Here is a 24,562-nt window from a genome sequence, read left to right on the forward strand (position 1 = left end):
ATAGAATTAGACACTGAAATATCTGAGGATTTATCCTCTCAATTATCTATAGAATTAAACAATGAAATATCTGAAGAATTATACTCTCAATTATCTACTAAATTCAACGTTGAAATATCTGAAGAATTATCCTCACGATTGTCTATAGAATCAAACACTGAAATATCTGAGGAATTATCCTCTCAATTATCAATAGAAATAAACACTGAAATATCTGATGAATTATACTCTCAATTATCTACAGAATTAAATAGTGAAATATCTGAAGAAGAAGCCTCTCAATTATCTATAGAATTAAACACTGAAATATGTGAAGAATTATCCTCAAAATTATATATATAATTAAACATTGAAATATCTGAAGAATTATCCTCTCAATTATCAATAGAATCAAACACTGAAATATCTGAGGAATTATCCTCTCAATTATCTATAGAATTAAACACTGAAATATCTGAAGAATTATACTCACAATTATATATAGATTTAAACATTGAAATATCTGAAGAATTATCCTCTCAATTATCTATAGAATTAAACACTGAAATATCTGAAGAATTTTCCTCTCAATTATCTATAGAACTAAACACTGAAATATCTGAAGAATTATCCTTTAAATTATATATAGAATTAAACACTGAAATATCTGAGGAATTATCCTGTCAATTATCTATAGAATTAAACACTGAAATATCTGAGGTATTATCCTCTCAATTATCTTTGGAATTAAACACTGAAATATCTGAAGAATTATCCTCTCAATTCTGTATAGAATTAAACACTGAAATATCTGAAGAATTATCCTCTCAATTATCTATAGAATTAAACACTGAAATACATGAACAATTATCCTCTCAATTATCTATAGAAGTAAACACTGAAATATCTGAAGAATTATCCTCTCAAATATCTATAGAATTAAACACTGAAATATCTGAAGAATTATCCTCTCAATTATCTATAGAATTAAACACTGAAATATCAGAGGAATTATCCTCTCAATTATCTATAGAATTAAACACTGAAATACCTGAAGGATTATCCTCTCAATTATCTGTAGAATTAAACACTGAAATATATGAAGAATTATCCTCTCAATTATCTATAGAACTAAACACTGAAATGTCTGAGGAATTATCCTCTCAATTATCTGTAGAAATAAACACTGAAATAGCTGAGGAATTATCCTTTCAATTATATATAGAATTAAACACAGAAATATCTGAGGAATTATCCTCTCAATTATCTATATAATTAAATGCTAACATATCTGAAGAATTATCCTCTCAATTATCTATAGAATTAAACACTGAAATATCGGAGGAATCATCCTCACAATATCTATAGAATTAAACATTGAAATGTCTGAAGAATTATCCTCTCAATTGTCTTTAGAATAAACACTGAAATATCAGAGCAATCATCATCACAATATCTATAGAATTAAACATTGAAATATCTGAGGAATTATCCTCTCAATTATCGATAGAATAAAACACTGAAATACCTGAAGAATTATCCTCTCAATTATCTATAGAATTAAAAACTGAAATATCTGCATAATTATCCTCTCAATTATCTATAGAATTAAACACTGAAATATCTGAAGAATTATCCTCTCAATTATCTATAGAATTAGTCACTGAAATATCTGAAGAATTATCTTCACAAAATCTATAGAATTATACACTGAAATGTATGAAGAATTATACTCTCAATTATGTATAGAATTAAACACTGAAATATCCAAAGAATTATCCTCTCAATTATCTGTAGAATTAGACACTGAAATATCTGAAGAATTATCCTCTCAATTATCTATATAATTAAATACTAACATCTCTGAAGAAATATCCTCTCAATTATCTATAGGATTAAACACTGAAATACCTGAGGAATTATGCTCTCAAATGTCTTTAGAAATAAACACTGAAGTATCAGAGGATTCATCATCACAATATCTATAGAATTGAACACAGAAATATCTGAATAGTTATCCTCTCAATTATTAATACAATAAAACACTGAAATATCTGAGGAATTCTCCTCTCAATTATCTAAAGAATAAAACACTGAAATACCTGAAGAATTATCTTCTCAATTATCTATAGAATTAAACACTGAAATATCTGAAGATTTATCCTCTCAATTATCTATAGAATTAAACACTGAAATATCTGAAGAATTACCCTTTCAATTATCTATAGAATTAAACACTGAAATATCTGAGGAATTATCCTCTCAGTTATCTATAGAATTAAACACTGAAATATCTGAGGAATTATCCTCTCAATTATCTGTAGAACTAAACACTGAAATTATTGAAGAATTATCCTCTCAATTATCCATAGAATTAAACAATGAAATATCTGAGGAAATATCCTCTCAATTATCTATAGAATTAGACACTGAAATATCTGAGGATTTATCCTCTCAATTATCTATAGAATTAAACACTGAAATATCTGAAGAATTATACTCTCAATTATCTATAGAATTCAACATTGAAATATCTGAAGAATTATCCTCACAATTGTCTATAGAATCAAACACTGAAATATCTGAGGAATTATCCTCTCAATTATCTATAGAATTAAACACTGAAATATCTGATGAATTATACTCTCAATTATCTACAGAATAAAACACTGAAATATCTGAAGAATTAGCCACTCAATTATCTTTAGAATTAAACACTGAAATATCTGAGGAATTATCCTCTAAATTATCTGTAGAATTAAACACTGATATATATGAAGAATTATCCTCAATATTATATATATAATTAAACATTGAAATATCTGAAGAATTATCCTCTCAATTATCTATAGAATCAAACAGTGAAATATCTGAGGAATAACCTTCTCAATTATCTATAGAATTAAACACTGAAATATCTGAAGAATTATACTCACAATTATATATAGATTAAAACATTGAAATATCTGAAGAATTATCCTCTCAATTATCTATAGAATTAAACACTGAAATATCTGAAGAATTTTCCACTCAATTATCTATAGAATTAAACACTGAAATATCTGAAGAATTATCCTTTCTATTATATATAGAATTAAACACTGAAATATCTGAGGAATTATCCTCTCAATTATATATAGAATTAAACACTGAAATATCTGAGGAAGTATCCTCTCAATTATCTTTGGAATTAAACACTGAAATATCTGAAGAATTATCCTCTCAATTCTGTATAGAATTAAACACTGAAATATCTGAAGAATTATCTTCTCATTTATCTATATAATTAAACACTGAAATATCTGAAGAATTATCCTCTCAATTATCTATAGAATTAAACACTGAAATATCAGAGGAATTATCCTCTCAATTATCTATAGAAATAGACACTGAAATAACTGAAGAATTATCCTCTCAATTATCTTATGAATTAAACAAAGAAATATCTGAGGAATTAACCTCTCAATTATCTATAGAAATAGACACTGAAATATCTGAAGAATTATCCTCTCAATTATCTATAGAATTAAACAATGAAATATCTGAGGAATTATCCTCACAATTATCTATAGAATAAAACACTGAAATACATGAAGGATTATCCTCTCAATTATCTGTAGAATTAAACACTGAAATATATGAAGAATTATCCTCTCAATTATCCATAGAATTAAACACTGAAATATCTGAAGAATTATCCTCTCAATTATATATAGAATTAAACACTGAAATATCTGAGGAATTATCCTCACAATTATCGAAAGAATAAAACACTGCAATACCTGAAGAATTATCCTCTAAATTATCCATAGAATTAAACACTGAAATATCTGAAGAATTATCCTCTCAATTATCTATAGAATTAAACACTGAAATATCTGAAGAATTATCCTCTCAATTATCTATAGAATTAAACACTGAAATATCTGAGGAATTATCCTCTCAATTATCTTTAGAATTAAACACTGAAATATCTGAAGAATTATACTCTCAATTATATATAGATTTAAACATTGAAATATCTGAAGAATTATCCTCTCAATTATCTATAGAATTAAACACTGAAATATCTGAAGAATTATCCTCTCAATTATCTTTAGAATTAAACACTGAAATATCAGAGCAATCATCATCACAATATCTATAGAATTAAACATTGAAATATCTGAGGAATTATCCTCTCAATTATCGATAGAATAAAACACTGAAATACCTGAAGAATTATCTTCTTAATTATCCATAGAATTATACACTGAAATATATGAATAATTATCCTCTCAATTATCTATAGAATTAAACACTGAAATATCTGAAGAATTATCCTCTCAATTATCTATAGAATTAGTCACTGAAATATCTGAAGAATTATCCTCACAAAATCTATAGAATTAAACACTGCAATATGTGAAGAATTATCCTCTCAATTATGTATAGAATTAAACACTGAAATATCCAAAGAATTATCCTCTCAATTATCTATAGAATTAGACACTGAAATATTTGAAGAATTATCCTCTCAATTATCTATAGAATTAAACACTGAAATATCTGAGGAATTATCCTCTCAATTATCTTTAGAATTAAACACTGAAATATCTGAAGAATTATACTCTCAATTATATATAGATTTAAACATTGAAATATCTGAAGAATTATCCTCTCAATTATCTATAGAATTAAACACTGAAATAGCTGAAGAATTATCCTCTCAATTATCTTTAGAATTAAACACTGAAATATCTGAGGAATTATCCTCTCAATTATCTATAGAATTAGTCACTGAAATATCTGAAGAATTATCCTCACAAAATCTATAGAATGAAACACTGAAATATGTGAAGAATTATACTCTCAATTATGTATAGAATTAAACACTGAAATATCCAAAGAATTATCCTCTCAATTATCTATAGAATTAGACACTGAAATATCTGAAGAATTATCCTCTCAATTATCTATAGAATTTAACACTGAAATATCTGAGGAATTATCCTCTCAATTATCTATATAATTAAATACTAACAAATCTGATGAATTATCCTCTCAATTATCTATAGAATTAAACACTGAAATATCGGAGGAATCATCCTCACAATATCTACAGAATTAAACATTGAAATGTCTGAAGAATTATTCTCTCAATTATCTATAGAATTAAACACTGAAATACCTGAGGAATTATGCTCTCAATTGTCTTTAGAATTAAACACTGAAACATCAGAGGATTCATCATCACAATATCTATAGAATTGAACACAGAAATATCTGAAGAATTATCCTATCAATTATTTATACAATTAAACACTGAAATATCTGAGGAATTATCCTCTCAATTATCTAAAGAATAAAACATTGAAATACCTGAAGAATTATCTTCTCAATTATTATTGAATTAAACACTGAAATATCTGAAGAATTATCCTCTCAGTTATCTATAGAATTAAACACTGAAATAGCTGAAGAATTATCCTTTCAATTATCTATAGAATTAAACACTGAAATATCTGAGGAATTATCCTCTCAGTTATCTATAGAATTAAACACTGAAATATCTGAGGAATTATCCTCTCAATTATCTGCAGAAATAAACACTGAAATATCTGTGGAATTATCCTCTCAATTATCTATAGAATTAAACACTGAAATATCTGAAGAATTATCCTCTCAATTATCTGTAGAATTAGACACTGAAATATCTGAGGATTTATACTCTCAATTATCTGTAGAATTAAACACTGAAATATCTGAAGAATTATACTCTCAATTATCTCTAGAATTCAACATTGAAATATCTGAAGAATTATCCTCACAATTTTCTATAGAATCAAACACTGAAATATCTGAGGAATTATCCTCTCAATTATCTATAGAATTAAACACTGAAATATCTGATGAATTATACTCTGAATTATCTACAGAATAAAACACTGAAATATCTGAAGAATTAGCCTCTCAATTATCTATAGAATTAAACACTGAAATATCTGAGGAATTATCCTCTAAATTATCTATAGAATTAAACACTGATATATATGAAGAATTATCCTCAAAATTATATATATAATTAAACATTGAAATATCTGAAGAATTATCCTCTCAATTATCTATAGAATCAAACACTGAAATATCTGAGGAATTACCTTCTCAATTATCTATAGAATTAAACACTGAAATATCTGAAGAATTATACTCACAATTATATATAGATTTAAACATTGAAATATCTGAAGAATTATCCTCTCAATTATCTATAGAATTAAACACTGAAATATCTGAAGAATTTTCCTCTCAATTATCTATAGAATTAAACACTGAAATACCTGAAGAATTATCCTTTCTATTATATTTAGAATTAAACACTGAAATATCTGAGGAATTATCCTCTCAATTATATATAGAATTAAACACTGAAATATCTGAGGAATTATCCTCTCAATTATCTTTGGAATTAAACACTGAAATATCTGAAGAATTATCCTCTCAATTCTGTATAGAATTAAACACTGAAATATATGAAGAATTATCCTCTCAATTATCTATAGAATTAAACACTGAAATACCTGAAAAGTTATCCTCTCATTTATCTATAGAATTAAACACTGAAATATATGAAGAATTATCCTCTCAAATATCTATAGAATTAAACACTGAAATATCTGAAGAATTATCCTGTCAAATATCTATAGAATTAAACACTGAAATATCTGAAGAATTTTCCTCTCAATTTTCTATAGAATTAAGCACTGAAATATCTGAAGAATTATCCTTTCTATTATATATAGAATTAAACACTGAAATATCTGAGGAATTATCCTCTCAATTATATATAGAATTAAACACTGAAATATCTGAGGAATTATCCTCTCAATTATCTTTGGAATTAAACACTGAAATATCTGAAGAATTATCCTCTCAATTCTGTATAGAATTAAACACTGAAATATATGAAGAATTATCCTCTCAATTATCTATAGAATTAAACACTGAAATACCTGAAAAGTTATCCTCTCATTTATCTATAGAATTAAACACTGAAATATATGAAGAATTATCTTCTCAAATATCTATAGAATTAAACACTGAAATATCTGAAGAATTATCCACTCAATTATCTATAGAATTAAACACTGAAATATCAGAGGAATTATCCTCTCAATTATCTATAGAAATAGGCACTGAAATAACTGAAGAATTATCCTCTCAATTATCTTATGAATTAAACCAAGAAATATCTGAGGAATTATCCTCTCAATTATCTATAGAAATAGACACTGAAATATCTGAAGAATTATCCTCTCAATTATCTATAGAACTAAACAATGAAATATCTGAGGAATTATCCACACAATTATCTATAGAATAAAACACTGAAATACCTAAAGGATTATCCTCTCAATTATCTGTAGAATTAAACACTGAAATATATGAAGAATTATCCTCTCAATTATCCATAGAATTAAACACTGAAATATCTGAAGAATTATCCTCTCAATTATCTATAGAATTAAACACTGAAATATCTGAGGAATTATCCTCACAATTATCTATAGAATAAAACACTGCAATACCTGAAGAATTATCCTCTCAATTATCTATAGAATTAAACACTGAAATATCTGAAGAATTATCCTCTCAATTATCTATAGAATTAAACACTGAAATATCTGAAGAATTATCCTCTCAATTATCTATAGAATTAAACACTGAAATATCTGAGGAATTATCCTCTCAATTACCTTTAGAGTTAAACACTGAAATATCTGAAGAATTATCCTCTCAATTATCTATTGGATTAAACACTGAAATATCTGAGGAATTAGCCTCTCAATTATCTACAGAATTAAACACTGAATTTTCTGAAGAATTACACTCTCAATTATCTATAGAATTCAACATTGAAATATCTGAGTAATTATCATCTCAATTATTTATAGAATTAAACACTGAAATATTTGAAGAATTATACTCTCAATTATCTATCGAATTCAACAATGAAATATCTGAAGAATTATCCTCTCAATTATTTTTGAATTAAACACTGAAATATCTGAATGATTATCCTCTCAATTATCTATAGAATTAAACACTGAAATATATGAAGAATTATCCTCTCAATTATCCATAGAATTAAACACTGAAATATCTGAAGAATTATCCTCTCAATTATCTATAGAATTAAACACTGAAATATCTGAGGAATTATCCTCACAATTATCTATAGAATAAAACACTGAAATACCTGAAGAATTATACTCTCAATTATCTATAGAATTCAACATTGAAATATCTGAAGAATTGTACTCTCAATTATATATAGATTTAAACATTGAAATTTCGGAAAAATCATCCTCTCAATTATCTTTAGAATTAAACACTGAAATATCTGAATAATTATCCTCTTAATTATCTATAGATTTAAACATTGAAATATCTGAAGAATTATCCTCACAATTATATGCAGAATTATACACTGAAATATCTGAAGAATTATCCTCTCAATTATCTATCGAATTAAACACTGAAATATCTGAAGAATTATCCTCTCAATTCTGTATAGAATGAAACACTGAAATATCTGAAGAATTATCCTCTCAATTATCTATAGAATTAAACAATGAAACATCTGAAGAATTATCCTCTCAATTCTGTATGGAATTAAACACTGAAATATCTGAAGAATTATCCTCTCAATTATCTATAGAATTAAACACTGAAATATCTGAAGAATTATCCTCTCAATTATCTATAGAATTAAACACTGAAACATCTGAAGAATTATCCTCTCAATTCTGTATAGAATTAGACACTGAAATATCTGAAGAATTATCCTCACAATATCTATAGAATTAAACACTGACATATCTGAGGAATTATCCACTCAATTATCTATTGTAATAGACACTTAAATATCTGAAGAATTATCCTCTCAATTATCTATAGAATTAAACAATGAAATATCTGAGGAATTATCCTCTCAATCATCTATAGAATTAAAGACTGAAATACCTGAAGGATTATCCTCTCAATTATCTGTAGAATTAAACACTGAAATAATTAAAGAATTATCATCTCAATTATCTATAGAATTAAACACTGAAATATCTGAGGAAATATCCTCTCAATTATCTAAAGAATAAAACACTGAAATCACTGAAAATTATCCTCTCAATTATCTATAGAATTAAACACTGAAATATCGGAAGAATTATCCTCTCAATTATCTATAGAATTAAACACTGAAATATCTGAAAAATTATCCTCTCAATTATCTATAGAATTAAACACTGAAATATCTGAGGAAATATCCTCTCAATTATCTATAGAATTAAACACTGAAATATCTGAAGAATTATCCTCTCAATTATCGATTGAATTAAACACTGAAATATCTGAGGAATTATCCCCTCAATTATCTCAAGAATTAAACACTGAATTTTCTGAAGAATTATACTCTCAATTATCTATAGAATTCAACATTGAAATATTTGAGGAATTATCATCTCAGTTATCAATAGAATTAAACACTGAAATATTTGAAGAATTATACTCTCAATTATCTATAGAATTCATCATTGAAATATCTGAAGAATTATCCTCTCAATTATCTATAGAATTAAACACTGAAATATCTGAAGTATTATTCCCTCAAATATCTATAGAATTAAACAGTGAAATATCTGAAGAATTGTACTCTCAATTATATATAGATTTAAACATTGAAATTTCTGAAGAATTATCCTCTCAATTATCTATAGAATTAAACACTGAAATATCTGAATAATTATCCTCTCAATTATCTATAGATTTAAACATTGAAATATCTGAAGAATTATCCTCACAATTATCTACAGAATTATACACTGAAATATCTGAAGAATTATCCTCTCAATTATCTATAGAATTAAACACTGAAATATCGGAGGAATCATCCTCACAATATCTATAGAATTAAGCACTGAAATATCTGAAGAATTATCCTCTCAATTATCTATAGAATGAAACACTGAAATATCTGAGGAATTATCCTCTCAATTCTGTATCGAATTAAACACTGAAATACCTGACGAATTATGCTCTCAATTATCTTTAGAATTAAACACTGAAATATCAGAGCAATCATCATCACAATATCTGTAGAATAAAACACAGAAATACCTGAAGAATTATCCTCTCAATTATCTATTGAGTTAAACACTGAAATATCTGAATAATTATCCTCTCAATTATCTATAGAATTAAACATTGAAACATCTGAAGAATTATCCTCTCAATTATCTATAGAATTAGACAGAGAAATATCTGAAGAATTACCCCCACAATAACTATAGAATTAAACACTGAAATATCTGAAGAATTATACTCTCAATTATGTATAGAATTAAACACTGAAATATCCAAAGAATTATCCTCTCAATTATCTATGGAATTAGACACTGAAATATCTGAAGAATTATCCTCTCAATTATCTATAGAATTTAACACTGAAATATCTGAGGCATTATCCTCTCAGTTATCTATATAATTAAATACGAACATATCTGAAGAATTATCCTCTCAATTATGTACAGAATTAAACACTGAAATATCGGAGGAATCATCCTCACAATATCTATAGAATTAAACATTGAAATGTCTGAAGAATTATTCGCTTAATTATCTATAGAATTAAACAATGAATTATCTGAAGAATTACCTCTCAATTATCTATAGAATTAAACACTGAAATATCTGAGGAATTAACCTCTCAATTCTGTATAGAATTAAACACTGAAATACCTGAGGAATTATGCTCTCAATTATCTTTCGAAATAAACACTGAAATATCAGAGGATTCATCATCACAATATCTATAGAATTGAACATTGAAATATCTGAAGAATTATCCTCTCAATTATTTATAGAATTAAGCACTGAAATATCTGAGGAGTTATCCTCTCAATTATCTATAGAATAAAACACTGAAATACCTGAAGAATTATCTTCTCAATTATCTATAGAATTAAACACTGAAATATCTGAAGAATTATCCTCTCAATTATCTATAGAATTAAATACTGAAATATCTGAAGAATTATCCTCTTAATTATCTATAGAATTAAACACTGAAATATCTGAGGAAATATCCTCTCAGTTATCTATGGAATTAAACACTGAAATATCTGAGGAATTATCCTCTCAATTATCTGTAGAAATAAACACTGAAATAGCTGAGGAATTATCCTCTCAATTATCTATAGAATTAAACACTGAAATATCTGAAGAATTATCCTCTCAATTATCGAAAGAATTGAACAATGAAATATCTGAGGAAATATCCTCTCAACTATCTATAGAATTAGACACTGAAATATCTGAGGATATATCCTCTCAATTATCTATAGAATTAAACACTGAAATATCTGAAGAATTATACTCTCAATTATCTATAGAATTCAACGTTGAAATATATGAAGAATTTTACTCACAATTGTCTATAGAATCAAACACTGAAATATCTGAGGAATTATCCTCTCAATTATCTATAGAATTAAGCACTGAAAAATATGAAGAAATTACCCTCACAATATCTATAGAATTAGACATTGAAATATCTGAAGAATTATCCTCACAATATCTATAGAATTAAACACTGACATATCTGAGGAATTATCCTCTCAATTATCTATAGAAATAGACACTGAAATATCTGAAGAATTATCCTCTCAATTATCTATTGAATTAAACAATGAAATATCTGAGGAATTATCCTCTCAGTCATCTATAGAATTAAACACTGAAATACCTGAAGGATTATCCTCTCAATTATCTGTAGAATTAAACACTGAAATATATGAAGAATTATCCTCTCAATTATCTATAGAATTAAACACTGAAATATTTAAAGAATTATCGCCTCAATTATCTATAGAATTAAACACTGAAATATCTGAGGAATTATCCTCTCAATTATCTATAGAATAAAACACTGAAATACCTGAAGAATTATCCTCTCAATTATCTGTAGAATTAAACACTGAAATATATGAAGAATTATCGCCTCAATTATCTATAGAATTAAACACTGAAATATCTGAGGAATTATCCTCTCAATTATCTATAGAATTAAACACTGAAATATCGGAAGAATTATCCTCTCAATTATCTATAGAATTAAACACTGAAATATCTGAAGAATTATCCTCTCAATTATCTATAGAATTCAACATTGAAATATCTGAAGAATTATCCTCTCAGTTATCTATAGAATTAAACACTGAAATATCTGAAGAATTATTCTCTCAATTATCTATAGAATTAAACACTGAAATATCTGAATAATTGTACTCTCAATTATATATAGATTTAAACATTGAAATTTCTGAAGAATTATCCTCACAATTATCGACAGAATTATACACTGAAATATCTGAAGAATTATCCTCTCAATTATCTATAGAATTAAACACTGAAATATCTGAGGAATTATCCTCTCAATTATCTTTGGAATTAAACACTGAAATATCTGAAGAATTATCCTCTCAATTCTGTATAGAATTAAACACTGAAATATCTGAAGAATTATCCTCTCAATTATCTATAGAATTAAACACTGAAATATTAGAGGAATTATTCTCTCAATTATCTATAGAATTAGACACTGAAATATCTGAAGAATTATCCTCACAATATCTATAGAATTAAACACTGACATATCTGAGGAATTATCCTCTCAATTATCTGTAGAAATAGACACTGAAATATCTGAAGAATTATCCTCTCAATTATCTATAGAATTAAACAATGAAATATCTGAGGAATTATCCTCTCAATCATCGATAGAATTAAACACTGAAATACCTGAAGGATTATCCTCTCAATTATCTGCAGAATTCAACATTGAAATATCTGAGGAATTATCATCTCAATTATCTATAGAATTAAACAATGAAATACTTGGAGAATTACACTCTCAATTATCTATAGAATTCATCATTGAAATATCTGAAGAATTATCCTCTCAATTATCTATAGAATTAAACTGAAATATCTGAAGAATTATACTCTCAATTATATATAGATTTAAACATTGAAATATCTGAAGAATTATCCTCTCAATTATCTATAGAATTAAGCAATGAAGTATCTGAAGAATTATCCTCTCAATTATTTATAGAATTAAACACTGAAATATCTGAGGAATTATCCTCTCAATTCTGTATAGAATTAAACACTGAAATACCTGAGGAATTATGCTCTCAATTCTCTTTAGAATTAAACACTGAAATATCAGAGGATTCATCATCACAATATCTATAGAATTGAACATTGAAATATCTGAAGAATTATCCTCTCAATTATTTATAGAATTAAACACTGAAATATCTGAGGAGCTATCCTCTCAATTATCTATGGACTAAAACACTGAAATACCTGAAGAATTATCTTCTCAATTATCTATAGAATTAAACACTGAAATATCTGAAGAATTATCCTCTCAATTATCTATAGTATTAAATACTGAAATATCTGAAGAATTATCCTCTCAATTATCTATCGAATTAAACACTGAAATATCTGAGGAATTATCCTCTCAATTATCTATAGAATTAAATACTGAAATATCTGAAGAATTATCCTCTCAGTTATCTATAGAATTAAACACTGAAATATCTGAGGAATTATCCTCTCAATTATCTGTAGAAATAAACACTGAAATAGCTGAGGAATTATCCTCTCAATTATCTATAGAATTAAACACTGAAATATCTGAAGAATTATCCTCTCAATTATCTATAGAATTAAACAATGAAATATCTGAGGAAATATCCTCTCAATTATCTATAGAATTAGACACTGAAATATCTGAGGATATATCCTCTCAATTATCTATAGAATTAAACACTGAAATATCTGAATAATTATACTCTCAATTATCTATAGAATTCAACATTGAAATATCTGAAGAATTATCCTCTCAATTATCTATAGAATTAAACACTGAAATATCTGAAGAATTATCCTCTCAATTATCTATAGATTTAAACATTGAAATATCTGAAGTATTATCCTCACAATTTTCCAGAGAATTATACACTGAAATATCTGAAGAATTATCCTCTCAATTATCTATAGAATAAACACAGAAATATCTGAAGAGTTATCCTCTCAATTATCTATAGAATTAAACACTGAAATATCTGAAGAATTATCCACTCAATTATCTATAGAATTAAACATTGAAATATCTGAAGAATTATCCTTTCAATTATCTATAGAATTAAACACTGAAACATCTGAAGAATTATCCTCTCAATTATCTATAGAATTAGACTAAGAAATATCTGAAGAATTACCCCCACAATAACTATAGAATTAAACACTGAAATATCTGAAGAATTATACTCTCAATTATGTATAGAATTAAACACTGAAATGTCCAAAGAATTATCCTCTCAATTATCTATGGAATTAGACACTGAAATATCTGAAGAATTATCCTCTCAATTATCTATAGAATTTAACACTGAAATATCTGAGGCATTATCCTCTCAGTTATCTATATAATTAAATACGAACATATCTGAAGAATTATCCTCTCAATTATGTACAGAATTAAACACTGAAATATCGGAGGAATCATCCTCACAATATCTATAGAATTAAACATTGAAATGTCTGAAGAATTATTCGCTCAATTATCTATAGAATTAAACAATGAATTATCTGAAGAATTACCTCTCAATTATCTATAGAATTAAACACTGAAATATCTGAGGAATTAACCTCTCAATTCTGTATAGAATTAAACACTGAAATACCTGAGGAATTATGCTCTCAATTATCTTTCGAAATAAACACTGAAATATCAGAGGATTCATCATCACAATATCTATAGAATTGAACATTGAAATATCTGAAGAATTATCCTCTCAATTATTTATAGAATAAAACACTGAAATACCTGAAGAATTATCTTCTCAATTATCTATAGAATTAAACACTGAAATATCTGAAGAATTATCCTCTCAATTATCTATAGAATTAAATACTGAAATATCTGAAGAATTATCCTCTTAATTATCTATAGAATTAAACACTGAAATATCTGAGGAAATATCCTCTCAGTTATCTATGGAATTAAACACTGAAATATCTGAGGAATTATCCTCTCAATTATCTGTAGAAATAAACACTGAAATAGCTGAGGAATTATCCTCTCAATTATCTATAGAATTAAACACTGAAATATCTGAAGAATTATCCTCTCAATTATCGAAAGAATTGAACAATGAAATATCTGAGGAAATATCCTCTCAACTATCTATAGAATTAGACACTGAAATATCTGAGGATATATCCTCTCAATTATCTATAGAATTAAACACTGAAATATCTGAGGAATTATCCTCTCAATTATCTATAGAATTAAGCACTGAAAAATATGAAGAAATTACCCTCACAATATCTATAGAATTAGACATTGAAATATCTGAAGAATTATCCTCACAATATCTATAGAATTAAACACTGACATATCTGAGGAATTATCCTCTCAATTATCTATAGAAATAGACACTGAAATATCAGAAGAATTATCCTCTCAATTATCTATTGAATTAAACAATGAAATATCTGAGGAATTATCCTCTCAGTCATCTATAGAATTAAACACTGAAATACCTGAAGGATTATCCTCTCAATTATCTGTAGAATTAAACACTGAAATATATGAAGAATTATCCTCTCAATTATCTATAGAATTAAACACTGAAATATTTAAAGAATTATCGACTCAATTATCTATAGAATTAAACACTGAAATATCTGAGGAATTATCCTCTCAATTATCTATAGAATAAAACACTGAAATACCTGAAGAATTATCCTCTCAATTATCTATAGAATTAAACACTGAAATATCGGAAGAATTATCCTCTCAATTATCTATAGAATTAAACACTGAAATATCTGAAGAATTATCCTCTCAATTATCTATAGAATTCAACATTGAAATATCTGAAGAATTATCCTCTCAGTTATCTATAGAATTAAACACTGAAATATCTGAAGAATTATTCTCTCAATTATCTATAGAATTAAACACTGAAATATCTGAATAATTGTACTCTCAATTATATATAGATTTAAACATTGAAATTTCTGAAGAATTATCCTCACAATTATCGACAGAATTATACACTGAAATATCTGAAGAATTATCCTCTCAATTATCTATAGAATTAAACACTGAAATATCTGAGGAATTATCCTCTCAATTATCTTTGGAATTAAACACTGAAATATCTGAAGAATTATCCTCTCAATTCTGTATAGAATTAAACACTGAAATATCTGAAGAATTATCCTCTCAATTATCTATAGAATTAAACACTGAAATATTAGAGGAATTATTCTCTCAATTATCTATAGAATTAGACACTGAAATATCTGAAGAATTATCCTCACAATATCTATAGAATTAAACACTGACATATCTGAGGAATTATCCTCTCAATTATCTGTAGAAATAGACACTGAAATATCTGAAGAATTATCCTCTCAATTATCTATAGAATTAAACAATGAAATATCTGAGGAATTATCCTCTCAATCATCTATAGAATTAAACACTGAAATACCTGAAGGATTATCCTCTCAATTATCTGCAGAATTCAACATTGAAATATCTGAGGAATTATCATCTCAATTATCTATAGAATTAAACAATGAAATACTTGAAGAATTACACTCTCAATTATCTATAGAATTAAACTGAAATATCTGAAGAATTATACTCTCAATTATATATAGATTTAAACATTGAAATATCTGAAGAATTATCCTCTCAATTATCTATAGAATTAAACAATGAAGTATCTGAAGAATTATCCTCTCAATTATTTATAGAATTAAACACTGAAATATCTGATGAATTATCCTCTCAATTCTGTATAGAATTAAACACTGAAATACCTGAGGAATTATGCTCTCAATTACCTTTAGAATTAAACACTGAAATATCAGAGGATTCATCATCACAATATCTATAGAATTGAACATTGAAATATCTGAAGAATTATCCTCTCAATTATTTATAGAATTAAACACTGAAATATCTGAGGAGTTATCCTCTCAATTATCTATAGACTAAAACACTGAAATACCTGAAGAATTATCTTCTCAATTATCGATAGAATTAAACACTGAAATATTTGAAGAATTGTCCTCTCAATTATCTATAGAATTAAATACTGAAATATCTGAAGAATTATCCTCTCAATTATCTATCGAATTAAACACTGAAATATCTGAGGAATTATCCTCTCAATTATCTATAGAATTAAATACTGAAATATCTGAAGAATTATCCTCTCAGTTATCTATAGAATTAAACACTGAAATATCTGAGGAATTATCCTCTCAATTATCTGTAGAAATAAACACTGAAATAGCTGAGGAATTATCCTCTCAATTATCTATAGAATTAAACACTGAAATATCTGAAGAATTATCCTCTCAATTATCTATAGAATTAAACAATGAAATATCTGAGGAAATATCCTCTCAATTATCTATAGAATTAGACACTGAAATATCTGAGGATATATCCTCTCAATTATCTATAGAATTAAACACTGAAATATCTGAATAATTATACTCTCAATTATCTGTAGAATTCAACATTGAAATATCTGAAGAATTATCCTCTCAATTATCTATAGAATTAAACACTGAAATATCTGAAGAATTATCCTCTCAATTATCTATAGATTTAAACATTGAAATATCTGAAGTATTATCCTCACAATTTTCCAGAGAATTATACACTGAAATATCTGAAGAATTATCCTCTCAATTATCTATAGAATAAACACAGAAATATCTGAAGAGTTATCCTCTCAATTATCTATAGAATTAAACACTGAAATATCTGAAGAATTATCCACTCAATTATCTATAGAATTAAACATTGAAATATCTGAAGAATTATCCTTTCAATTATCTATAGAATTAAACACTGAAATATACAAATAATTATACTCTCAATTATCTATAGAATTAAACAATGAAATATCTGAAGAATTATCCTTTCAATTATCTATAGAATTAAACACTGAAATATCTGAGGAATTATCCTCTCAATTATCTATAGAATTAAACACTGAAATATATGAAGAATTATCCTCTCAATTATCCATAGAATTAAACACTGAAATATCTGAAGAATTATCCTCTCAATTATCTATAGAATTAAACACTGAAATATATGAAGAATTATCCTCTCAATTATCCATAGAATTAAACACTGAAATATCTGAAGAATTATCCTCTCAATTATCTATAGAATTAAACACTGAAATATCTGAGGAATTATCCTTACAATTATCTATAGAATAAAACACTGCAATACCTGAAGAATTATACTCTCAATTATCTATAGAATTCAACATTGAAATATCTGAAGAATTGTACTCTCAATTATATATAGATTTAAACATTGAAATTTCTGAAAGATTATCCTCTCAATTATCTATAGAATTAAACACTGAAATATCTGAATAATTATCCTCTCAATTATGAAAAGAATTAAACACTGAAATATCGGAGGAATCATCCTCACAATATCTATAGAATTAAACATTGAAATGTCTGAAGAATTATTCGCTCAATTATCTATAGAATTAAACAATGAATTATCTGAAGAATTACCTCTCAATTATCTATAGAATTAAACACTGAAATATCTGAGGAATTAACCTCTCAATTCTGTATAGAATTAAACACTGAAATACCTGAGGAATTATGCTCTCAATTATCTTTAGAATTAAACACTGAAATATCAGAGGATTCATCATCACAATATCTATAGAATTGAACATTGAAATATCTGAAGAATTATCCTCTCAATTATTTATAGAATTAAGCACTGAAATATCTGAGGAGTTATCCTCTGAATTATCTATAGAATAAAACACTGAAATACCTGAAGAATTATCTTCTCAATTATCTATAGAATTAAACACTGAAATACCTGAAGAATTATCCTCTCAATTATCTATAGAATTAAATACTGAAATATCTGAAGAATTATCCTCTCAATTATCTATAGAATTAAACACTGAAATATCTGAGGAAATATCCTCTCAGTTATCTATGGAATAAAACACTGAAATATCTGAGGAATTATCCTCTCAATTATCTGTAGAAATAAACACTGAAATAGCTGAGGAATTATCCTCTCAATTATCTATATAATTAAACACTGAAATATCTGAAGAATTATCCTCTCAATTATCTATAGAATTGAACAATGAAATATCTGAGGAAATATCCTCTCAATTATCTGTAGAATTAGACACTGAAATATCTGAGGATATATCCTCTCAATTATCTATAGAATTAAACACTGAAATATCTGAAGAATTATACTCTCAATTATCTATAGAATTCAACGTTCAAATATCTGAAGAATTTTCCTCACAATTGTCTATAGAATCAAACACTGAAATATCTGAGGAATTATCCTCTCAATTATCTATAGAATTATGCACTGAAATATATGAAGAAATTATCCTCACAATATCGATAGAATTAGACATTTAAATATCTGAAGAATTATCCTCACAATATCTATAGAATTAAACACTGACATATCTGAGGAATTATCCTCTCAATTATCTATAGAAATAGACACTGAAATATCTGAAGAATTATCCTCTCAATTATCTATAGAATTAAACAATGAAATATCTGAGGAATTATCCTCTCAATCATCTATAGAATTAAACACTGAAATACCTGAAGGATTATCCTCTCAATTATCTGTAGAATTAAACACTGAAATATATGAAGAATTATCCTCTCAATTATCTATAGAATTAAACACTGAAATATCTGAGGAATTATCCTCTCAATTATCTATAGAATAAAACACTGAAATACCTGAAGAATTATCCTCTCAATTATCTATAGAATTAAACACTGAAATATCGGAAGAATTATCCTCTCAATTATCTATAGAATTAAACACTGAAATATCTGAAGAATTATCCTCTCAATTATCTATAGAATTCAACATTGAAATATCTGAAGAATTATCCTTAATTATCTATAGAATTAAACACTGAAATATCTGAAGAATTATTCTCTCAATTATCTATAGAATTAAACACTGAAATATCTGAAGTATTGTACTCTCAATTATATATAGATTTAAAGATTGAAATTTCTGAAAAATTATCCTCTCAATTATCTATAGAATTAAACACTGAAATATATGAAGAATTATCCTCTCAATTATCCATAGAATTAAACACTGAAATATCGGAAGAATTATCCTCTCAATTATCTATAGAATTAAACACTGAAATATCTGAAGAATTATCCTCTCAATTATCTATAGAATTAAACACTGAAATATCTGAGGAATTATCCTTACAATTATCTATAGAATAAAACACTGCAATACCTGAAGAATTATACTCTCAATTATCTATAGAATTCAACATTGAAATATCTGAAGAATTGTACTCTCAATTATATATAGATTTAAACATTGAAATTTCTGAAAAATTATCCTCTCAATTATCTATAGAATTAAACACTGAAATATCTGAATAATTATCCTCTCAATTATGAAAAGAATTAAACACTGAAATATCGGAGGAATCATCCTCACAATATCTATAGAATTAAACATTGAAATGTCTGAAGAATTATTCGCTCAATTATCTATAGAATTAAACAATGAATTATCTGAAGAATTACCTCTCAATTATCTATAGAATTAAACACTGAAATATCTGAAGAATTAACCTCTCAATTCTGTATAGAATTAAACACTGAAATACCTGAGGAATTATGCTCTCAATTATCTTTAGAATTAAAAACTGAAATATCAGAGGATTCATCATCACAATATCTATAGAATTGAACATTGAAATATCTGAAGAATTATCCTCTCAATTATTTATAGAATTAAGCACTGAAATATCTGAGGAGTTATCCTCTGAATTATCTATAGAATAAAACAGTGAAACACCTGAAGAATTATCTTCTCAATTATCTATAGAATTAAACACTGAAATACCTGAAGAATTATCCTCTCAATTATCTATAGAATTAAATACTGAAATATCTGAAGAATTATCCTCTCAATTATCTATAGAATTAAACACTGAAATATCTGAGGAAATATCCTCTCAGTTATCTATGGAATAAAACACTGAAATATCTGAGGAATTATCCTCTCAATTATCTGTAGAAATAAACACTGAAATAGCTGAGGAATTATCCTCTCAATTATCTATATAATTAAACACTGAAATATCTGAAGAATTATCCTCTCAATTATCTATAGAATTGAACAATGAAATATCTGAGGAAATATCCTCTCAATTATCTATAGAATTAGACACTGAAATATCTGAGGATATATCCTCTCAATTATCTATAGAATTAAACACTGAAATATCTGAAGAATTATACTCTCAATTATCTATAGAATTCAACGTTCAAATATCTGAAGAATTTTCCTCACAATTGTCTATAGAATCAAACACTGAAATATCTGAGGAATTATCCTCTCAATTATCTATAGAATTAAGCACTGAAATATATGAAGAAATTATCCTCACAATATCGATAGAATTAAACATTTAAATATCTGAAGAATTATCCTCACAATATCTATAGAATTAAAGACTGACATATCTGAGGAATTATCCTCTCAATTATCTATAGAAATAGACCCTGAAATATCTGAAGAATTATCCTCTCAATTATCTATAGAATTAAACAATGAAATATCTGAGGAATTATCCTCTCAATCATCTATAGAATAAAGCACTGAAATACCTGAAGGATTATCCTCTCAATTATCTGTAGAATTAAACACTGAAATATATGAAGAATTATCCTCTCAATTATCTATAGAATTAAACACTGAAATATCTGAGGAATTATCCTCTCAATTATCTATAGAATAAAACACTGAAATACCTGAAGAATTATCCTCTCAATTATCTATAGAATTAAACACTGAAATATCGGAAGAATTATCCTCTCAATTATTTATAGAATTAAACACTGAAATATCTGAAGAATTATCCTCTCAATTATCTATAGAATTCAACATTGAAATATCTGAAGAATTATCCTTAATTATCTATAGAATTAAACACTGAAATATCTGAAGAATTATTCTCTCAATTATCTATAGAATTAAACACTGAAATATCTGAAGAATTGTACTCTCAATTATATATAGATTTAAACATTGAAATTTCTGAAGAATTATCCTCTCAATTATCAACAGAAGTAAACACTGAAATATCTGAATAATTATCTTCTCAATTATCTATAGATTTAAACATTGAAATATCTGAAGAATTATCCTCACAATTATCTACAGAAATATACAGTGAAATATCTGAAGAATTATCCTCTCAATTATCTATAGAATTAAACACTGAAATATCTGAGGAATTATCCTCTCAATTATCTTTGGAATTAAACACTGAAATATCTGAAGAATTATCCTCTCAATTCTGTATAGAATTAAACACTGAAATATCTGAAGAATTATCCTCTCAATTATCTATAGAATTAAACACTGAAACACCTGAAGAATTATCCTCTCATTCTGTATCGAATTAAACACTGAAATATCTGAAGAATTATCCTCTCAATTATCTATAGAATTAAACACTGAAATATTAGAGGAATTATCCTCTCAATTATTTATAGAATTAAACACTGAAATATATGAAGAAATTATCCTCACAATATCTATAGAATTAGACACTGAAATATCTGAAGAATTATCCTCACAATATCTATAGAATTAAACACTGACATATCTGAGGAATTATCCTCTCAATTATCTGTAGAAATAGACACTGAAATATCTGAAGAATTATCCTCTCAATTATCTATAGAATTAAATAATGAAATATCTGAGGAATTATCCTCTCAATCATCTATAGAATTAAACACTGAAATACTTGAAGAATTACACTCTCAATTATCTATAGAATTCATCATTGAAATATCTGAAGAATTATCCTCTCAATTATCTATAGAATTAAACACTGAAATATCTGAAGTATTATTCTCTCAATTATCTATAGAATTAAACTGAAATATCTGAAGAATTATACTCTCAATTATATACAGATTTAAACACTGAAATATCTGAAGAATTATCCTCTCAATTAGCTATAGAATTAAACAATGAAGTATCTGAAGAATTATCCTCTCAATTATCTATAGAATTAAACTCTGAAATATCTGAGGAATTATCCTCTCAATTCTGTATAGAATTAAACACTGAAATACCTGAGGAATTATGCTCTCAATTATCTTTAGAATTAAACACTGAAATATCAGAGGATTCATCATCACAATATCTATAGAATTGAACATTGAAATATCTGAAGAATTATCCTCTCAATTATTTATAGAATTAAACACTGAAATATCTGAGGAGTTATCCTCTCAATTATCTGTAGAATAAAACACTGAAATACCTGAAGAATTATCTTCTCAATTATCTATAGAATTAAACACTGAAATATCTGAAGAATTATCCTCTCAATTATCTATAGAATTAAATACTGAAATATCTGAAGAATTATCCTCTCAATTATCTATCGAATTAAACACTGAAATATCTGAGGAATTATCCTCTCAGTTATCTATAGAATTAAACACTGAAATATCTGAGGAATTATCCTCTCAATTATCTGTAGAAATAAACACTGAAATAGCTGAGGAATTATCCTCTCAATTATCAATAGAATTAAACACTGAAATATCTGAAGAATTATCCTCTCAATTATCTATAGAATTAAACAATGAAATATCTGAGGAAATATCCTCTCAATTATCTATAGAATTAGACACTGAAATATCTGAGGATATATCCTCTCAATTATCTATAGAATTAAACACTGAAATATCTGAAGAATTATTCTCTCAATTATCTATAGAATTCAACATTGAAAGATCTGAAGAATTATCCTCACAATTATCTATTGAATTAAACACGAAATATCTGAAGAATTATACTCTCAACTATATATAGATTTAAACATTGAAATATCTGAAGAATTATCCTCTCAATTATCTATAGAATTAAACACTGAAATATCTGAAGAATTATCCACTCAATTATCTATAGAATTAAACATTGAAATATCTGAAGAATTATCCTTTCAATTATCTGTCGAATTAAACACAGAAATATCTGAGGAATTATCCTCTCAATTATCTATAGAATTAAACACTGAAATATCGGAAGAATTATCCCCTCAATTATCCATAGAATTAAACACTGAAATATCTGAAGAATTATCCTCTCAATTATCTATAGAATTCAACAATGAAGTATCTGAAGAATTATCCTTTCAATTATCTATAGAATTAAACACTGAAATATCTGAAGAATTATCCTCTCAATTATCTATAGAATTAAACACTGAAATACCTGAAGAATTATCCTCTCAATTATGTATAGTATTAAACACTGAAATATCTGAAGAGTTATCCTCTCAATTACGTATAGAATTAAACATTGAAATATCTGAAGAATTATCCTTTC

The sequence above is a fragment of the Somniosus microcephalus genome, unplaced genomic scaffold (assembly GCF_052327205.1).
Source record: "Somniosus microcephalus isolate GS21.2 unplaced genomic scaffold, FLI_Smic_1.0 unresolved_chr9, whole genome shotgun sequence".
In the NCBI taxonomy this organism is placed as follows: Eukaryota; Metazoa; Chordata; class Chondrichthyes; order Squaliformes; family Somniosidae; genus Somniosus; species Somniosus microcephalus.